Source organism: Propithecus coquereli, unplaced genomic scaffold (assembly GCF_000956105.1).
Source record: "Propithecus coquereli isolate 6110/MARCELLA unplaced genomic scaffold, Pcoq_1.0 Scaffold28, whole genome shotgun sequence".
In the NCBI taxonomy this organism is placed as follows: Eukaryota; Metazoa; Chordata; class Mammalia; order Primates; family Indriidae; genus Propithecus; species Propithecus coquereli.
Window position 1 is genome coordinate 15,381,461 of NW_012148396.1, and position 6,989 is coordinate 15,388,449.

The window sequence follows — 6,989 nt, forward strand, 5'->3', positions numbered from 1 at the left end:
AGTTAATCTCTCAAGGGACTCCTGAGACCTTGCTTGTAAAGTGAAGTAAAAACAAAATGAAGTTTATAAAAATGTTGTGTCCTTAGGCTATTCTGCCATTTTCCTAGTCTGTGAAGTGATCTGACAATGATGTGCATTGAGAGATGGTTATGGATGGAGCTGGCGTGGTTAAGCACATGGTAGTTTCCTTCTGCGTGGCAAGTGTCCCCTTCTGAACAACCAGTGCTGGGTTGACTGTCTCCATCACAAGACATGACCTAGGGAGACACCAAGAACCTGCCAGTCAGCAGCTGTCCTCAAAGCTAGGGAAAACTGTCTGTATGCTGGAGAACGTGGCATCAACACTGCTATGCTCCTCAGCTGCTGTCCAGCTCCCACAGGGCATAGGGGACTATGTCACTACCGCCAGCTTATTTGTCCTGGAGTTGGAGAGCGTATCCAGGTCTTTCTTTGGAAGTTCACTTATGGGATAAATCACCATTTGGATCACAACTTACGTGTCTTGTTTAGATGAAATATGGCCAAAATGAACATTTCATCCTGTGTTTTGGGAAAAAAAGATTACAAAAGTTGTCCTCTGTGACTTGACCGGTATGTTAAAAGGTAGCAGGGGAGAAAAGTTGTTGACAACAGCCAAGTTTAGCCCTATGTCATTAATGATTCTGTAAGAGGTGTGATTTACTGAACATTTACTATGTGTCTAGGCATCATACAAAATGCTTTTCACAGAATGTCTCATTTTCAAAAGCTTCCTCTGAGGTAGTTGCTTCATAAATGGGGAAACTATTGCTCAGAGAGACAAACAAACAGGCCCAAAGCCACACGGTGCGGGAATCAGGACTTGCCAGCCTGTGCCCCTCACAAAGTCTGCCCCCCAGGACTTAGGAGTGTGGCTCTGGCTTAAGGATAGACATGTAGACCAAGGCAGCAGAACTGAGAGTCCAGGAGTAGCCCCTCACGTTTATGGCCATGTGATTTTTAACAAAGTTGCCTCCACCTTTCAACGAGGACTAAAACGAGTAATCAAAGGAGAGAGTTGGCCAGCAAAGGTAAAAGTGCAAAACTTAATGAAAAGTGATCATGGTGGAAGTGACATCTGAATTGAAAGCTGAGCGCTAGAAGACATAGCTGAGCATGGGCATGTCAATGCCGCCATCTTGCAAGAGAGGGATTTATGGGCATAAACTAGGAAAGAAATTATGACAAAGTGGAGAAAGATGTCCCAGAGGAAGCAATGCCAGCAAAAGCCTTTATATTATAGGAACCCTCAGAGTGACTTCACAACACTGACAATACAAAGAATAAAATGTAGGAAGTGATCCAAATAGAAGGGAGTATGACAATTTGCCAAGATTTAGAAAAAATGCTCCCTTTGTACTGTAAGTTCTATGATGAAAAGAAGGCAAACACGGTTCAAACTCCTCTTGGAATGTTGGTTTTTTACAGTTGAATAGAACACTTTAATTCTCAAAGTTTCTAATGTTTCAAATTACCATACATTATATAAAAAAATAGTTTTACAATCTTTTTATTTCCCTATGCATCTATAACCTACGATAAAAGAGCATTTATGTTTCCACAAATTTTTTAAAGGTCCCAGAGCAATCGCTTTGATTATTAAGATCACTTTGCACAGTTTCCTCTTGTGTGGACATTTTTACAGTCCCGTACTACAGTGCAGAGCAAGAACGGCCTGCGCCATGTTCACGGTAAGATGGCTGGTACATCTACACTTGCTTCCTGGCCATAGCAGGAGGGCTGTGCAGATGAGTCTGTGGAAACTTCCAGACTTTGGCACCTGTGTGACTTCTTCATGTAAAAGCTTCAGGAGTCACAGCCAGCAGGTGCCTCCATGGAACCAGGATGAATTATCCCAAAAGAGGAGACGTAAGAACATTCTAGTACCCAATGAGGCCTTTCCACCTACACTGGCAGGTGGGGGAAATTCCTCTTTGACAAAGCCGCCTCTTCGCTGACTCTTGTGTGGAAACATAGCTGTCATGTTATTTAGGTCATTTGAGTAATAGAAGCTTTTCATTCTACCCCCAGCGATGGGGCCTTTGTGATAAGGATAGACATGGAAGGAAGGGAAATGGAAATCTCAAAGGAACTCAGGAGCAGCATGTAGATGGGCCTTATGAGAAAACTAAGAACGGTAATTGGACCCGAAATCTCAGCAACTGCAGCTACGAGCCGCTGAGGCCCTGCGGCAGCAGCAGGAGTGGTTACCTTAGCGTACAGTGATAACTCGCCTTCCTCACCTCTGTTTATGACACTTCTATTGCCCCAACTGCACGCCTCACCTGAGTCCCTGAATGGCTTTTCTTTTTCATGTGCTTTCTCCTGACTCAGAATTCTGGCTCCCTCCTGATCTCCCACGGCTGCTCTTGGGGACTTCAGTTCAGCATCTTCTAAAAATTACTGAATCCACGTTTCCCTGTCTAGACTCAAAGAGGGCAGATCTGACGGCCTTGCTAGCTCCACCTCTTCTGCTAACCAAGAGCCTTCCACTCTCAAACGCTGCACGACAGGGATGTTGGTTATGAAATAACGGAGGCAGGGATCTAGGACGGAGCAGGAGCGCCTGGGCAGGGACCTTCGGAGAGGGCTGTGGCTGGAGACCAGGGACTCCACACCTCAGGGGTGCCGTGCACTTGGGCCCAGTGTGCCAGTCACAGCACATCAGCAGGACCCAAACGTCCTCCAGAAAGAAAAGATGCCCTTGCTTCAGAAGTTGGGTAAACACTTGCCTTGTACATGCCAAATGAAGAAGAATTAAAAACGTATTTTGACACATCTTTGGAAACTAAGTTAAGCCTAATGACAGCCATTGTAGTCATTAGCAATTATCTGATTAATAAAAGCATATCTTTCTGGCCCTTGTCATATTTCTTTGGTTTGTTATGCTACCTAAATGAGAGGAAAAAAATACTCTAGTACCTTTTCTCACCCACACATGACAGCACCAGCAATTGTACTTGAATTGCCTTTTAGCTGTAAGAGTCACAATGCAGATGAGAGACAAATCTTTTTTGTCCATAGCGGCATAGATTAGCAATGATAGAATAAATGTTCAGAAAATATCATCTTATGCATTATCTCTCATTATAAAACTGTAGAAGGAACTTATCTGCAGCTGACTGGACTGTCTCTACATTTTGCCTCCTCGGTCACCCACTGCTGAACTCCACTTCTAGAGTTTAGAAAAACAGCAGAACAGAATCTGAAAATAGTTTATGCGAAGAATTAACCCAGAAACTTAAGGGATTTTGCAATAAAAATAAAGAAAGAAATTATAATTGTAACAGAGAGTCAAACTTTAAAGTCTTACAGTGACTTTCTTACCCACTTCCCCAGACAAGTCATAATTTAAGACAAAGAAAAGGGGGGAGAGAAGAGTCATGGTTCTCACCAACATTCTAAGAGAAAAGCACCTGCAGTAGTAGTAGTAGTAGTATTATAATAATATTTTTGCCCAGCTATTATGCTAAGCATGTCACTTGCCCTCTACCTCTATAATCTTTAAAACACCCCTGTACGATAGATGTTATTTTTATCTATATTTTACAGGTGAATAAACTGAGGCTTAGGTAGATGTGTGATTAACCCAAGGCCACACAAAAAACAAATGCTGAAAAGGGTTGACCCTGCGGCTGTGTTCTCCATCCCAGGTAAAGGGCCAGGCAGTCCTGCATCCATTAGAGGTCAGTGCTGGTCCCATAAACTGGGGTGGGAAACAGGGCTTGGTTCCAAACCCAGGTCTGTTGGTGCCTAATCTAGTTCTTCTTCTACAAAATGCAGTTACCTTAACTATGAAATGGAATGAAGAATTTTACTTCTGTCCAACTTAGCCATTTCATAATATAAGATGTTATTAATGCCAGGATGTCATTTCCTGATTTCCTTAGTTTTAACCGATTTGCTTAACATTACTTTAATGTATATCTGATAGTTTAATTCTTTATAATAGGAAAGTCTTTTGTAAGTTAATTAAAAGCATTATTATTTCTTAAAATAGTCAGCAGGTTTTAATGGGCTGCTGACCACAGAGAACGCATTTCTTTATAATGATGTTTTTGCTTTGTTCTTTAGTTGTGGAGTATTTGCATAATCAACGACCATTATTGCCAACTTAATGGCAAAAGAAAATTAAAAGAGTAATTTTGCAAATACTAAATTACAATACACAGATAAAAACAATAAGATAAGGATACTTTGGATTTTAAAATAATTATAATAACTAATTGAACCTATGGCATCTCTGTGGAGTAAGAAAAAAAATTACTTCCCTTATAGGCAAGTTGTAACTGAAAGAGAAATTGAAATTATTTTTCCCAAGGAAGCAAAGGTGATGATTTTGAAGAAGTAAGGTCAATTGGCTCCAGGGACAATGATATGTGATATTATTTCTCTTTTATGAAACAGAAACAAAAATTAAAATTACAAACTTCAAAATATTAAAGATTCTCTGAATCTTTGCTGAAGGAAAGACTGAAATAAATGAAGAGTTGTGTCTTGTTCATCAGTTAGAAGAATCAATATTGTTAAAATGCTTATTCTTCCCAAATTGATCTATACTTCCAATTCACTCCCAATCAAAATCCTAGCAGGGCTCTTCATAGACACTGATAAGCTGATAGTAAAAATCCTATGAAAATTCAGAGAACCTGAATTGCCAAAACTACTTTGAAAAAGAAGCAAGCTGGAAGACTGAGACAATTTGATACCAAGACCTATATTATAAAGCTATAGTAATCAAGGGGATGTTGTACCAACATAGAGACAATCAAATCAAGGGCACCGAATAAAGAGTCCAGATATAGACCCACACATATACGGAAAACGAATTTTTGATAAAGCTGCAAGGGTGATTCAGTGGAGAAAGGACAGTCTTTTCTACAAATGGTGCTGGAACAATTGGAGCTTATATATACAAATCCTATACAAAAAAAAAAACACTAAAAATTGATCATAGACATAAATGTAAAACCTAAAATTATAAACTTCTAGAAGTATTCATAGGAGAAAGTCTTTGTGACCTTGGGTTAGGCAAAGACTTCATGTTTGTGACACCAAAAGCACTTCACCAAAATTAATAATTCTGCTTGCCAAAAGACAAGTTACAGAGAAAATACCTGCAAGTCATATATCTGATAAAAGATGTATCTGTAATGTATAAAAAACTGTCAAAACCAAATAATATGAGAATGAACAACCCAATTTTTAAAAAATAGACAAAAAATTTGAGCAGGCATTTCACGAAGGAATGGGTAGCAAATAAACACATAAAAAGATGTTGAACATCATTAGTTATTAGGTAAATACAAATTAAAACCAAAAAGAAATGCTACTATATACACATCAGGATGACTAAACACAAGAAGACTGACAATAACAAATGTTAGCAAGGATTTGGAGAAACTGGAACTCTCATACACTGCTGGCGGAAATGAAAAATGGCACGATCATTTTGAAAGACAGGTTATCAGTTTCTTAAAACGTTAAGAATTACTTACCATATGATCTAACCATTTTACTCCCAGGCATTTGCACGATTGAAATGATATATCCATATAAGCACATGTACATCAATGTTTCTAACAACTTCGTTTTAATAACCAAATACTACAAATAACCCAAATATTCATCACAAAAAATAAATGAACTATGGATTCATACTACAACATCAATACATCTCAAAATAATTATTCTTAACAAAAGAAGCCAAAAAAAGGGGGCATATTCTATGGTTCCATTTATATAAAAGTGTAGAAAAATGCAAATGAACATAGTAACAGAGCAGTCTGTGGTTACCTGGGAGGGTCAGAGGCAACTGGAAAGATTACACAGGGGTGCAAAGAGTTTTGGGGGGTGATAAATGTATTGACTACCTTGATTGTGGTGATGGTTTCTCAGGTATTACACATATATGTCAAACATAACAAATTGCATTCTTTAAATATGCGCAGTTTATTGTATGTCAATTATAACTAAGAATCTCTTTTAAAAATTAAAAATACAAATTTTAAGACAGTAGAGGTAAAATTTCTCCAGGCCCTTGACACTGGAAGTGACCATGTACCAGCGGCACCAGCGTGTCCTGTCCTCATAATGAATGCAGAATCTCAGGCCCCACTGAGACCTGCTGAAACACAATTTGCATTTGAACAAGGTCCGCATGGACTTGAGAAACAGTGTACCTGACGATGAGTGACACAGGAAAGGGCTGTTCATGAGGGCATGGGATCTGCTGCTGTGCGGCTGTCCTGTCCTTGGTGGAGCCCCTGTGGCCAAGAGAAGCAGAAAAGAATGTGCTTTTTCACCCGACAATGCAGGCAGCTGGCGTGTGAAGTTCAAGCCTCCCCTTTCCAAAGCCATGACATCCAGCAGAGACTGGGGGCTGGGGCTTGAGAAGATGGGGATGGCGGAAGCTGGGACAATTTCAAGGAATTTCAGCCTGCAGTCCAGTATGTTGCATATAAACCCAAGCCACAGAAAAGGATACTTAGCAGGCCTGCCTCTCTTGTCCTCTCTCTGTCCCCCACGCCCCCCAACACACACAACCTTCCTACCACAGGCCAGGAACTGCACCAACTCTCCAATGGCTGGAAGCCCCCGGAGGGCAGGCGCTGCTTCCCTAGCTCCTACTCCAATACCTACAAAGGTATGAGGAAGGGTGAATGAATGCATGAATGAATGAGGAGAATGTCTAAATACATAGAAAACATAGGCCAAGCCTATCTCTGTGCAGTGCTAAGACAAAAGGATGAGAGAGAGGCAGCCTTGATGAGAGAATAATGTATAGACTAAAAATAGAGAAGATTGGGAAAAAAAAGGAGAGCTGGCATTAAAACTCTCTGAAATACACTGAATAGAATATTAAAAACTCCCTTCGAGTCTGCTCCTAAATATGATTTAATAAGCCTGGGATTACGCAGTGTGGTTGATTAGATAAGAGCTTCACATACTTTACATAAAGTAAGCTTTAT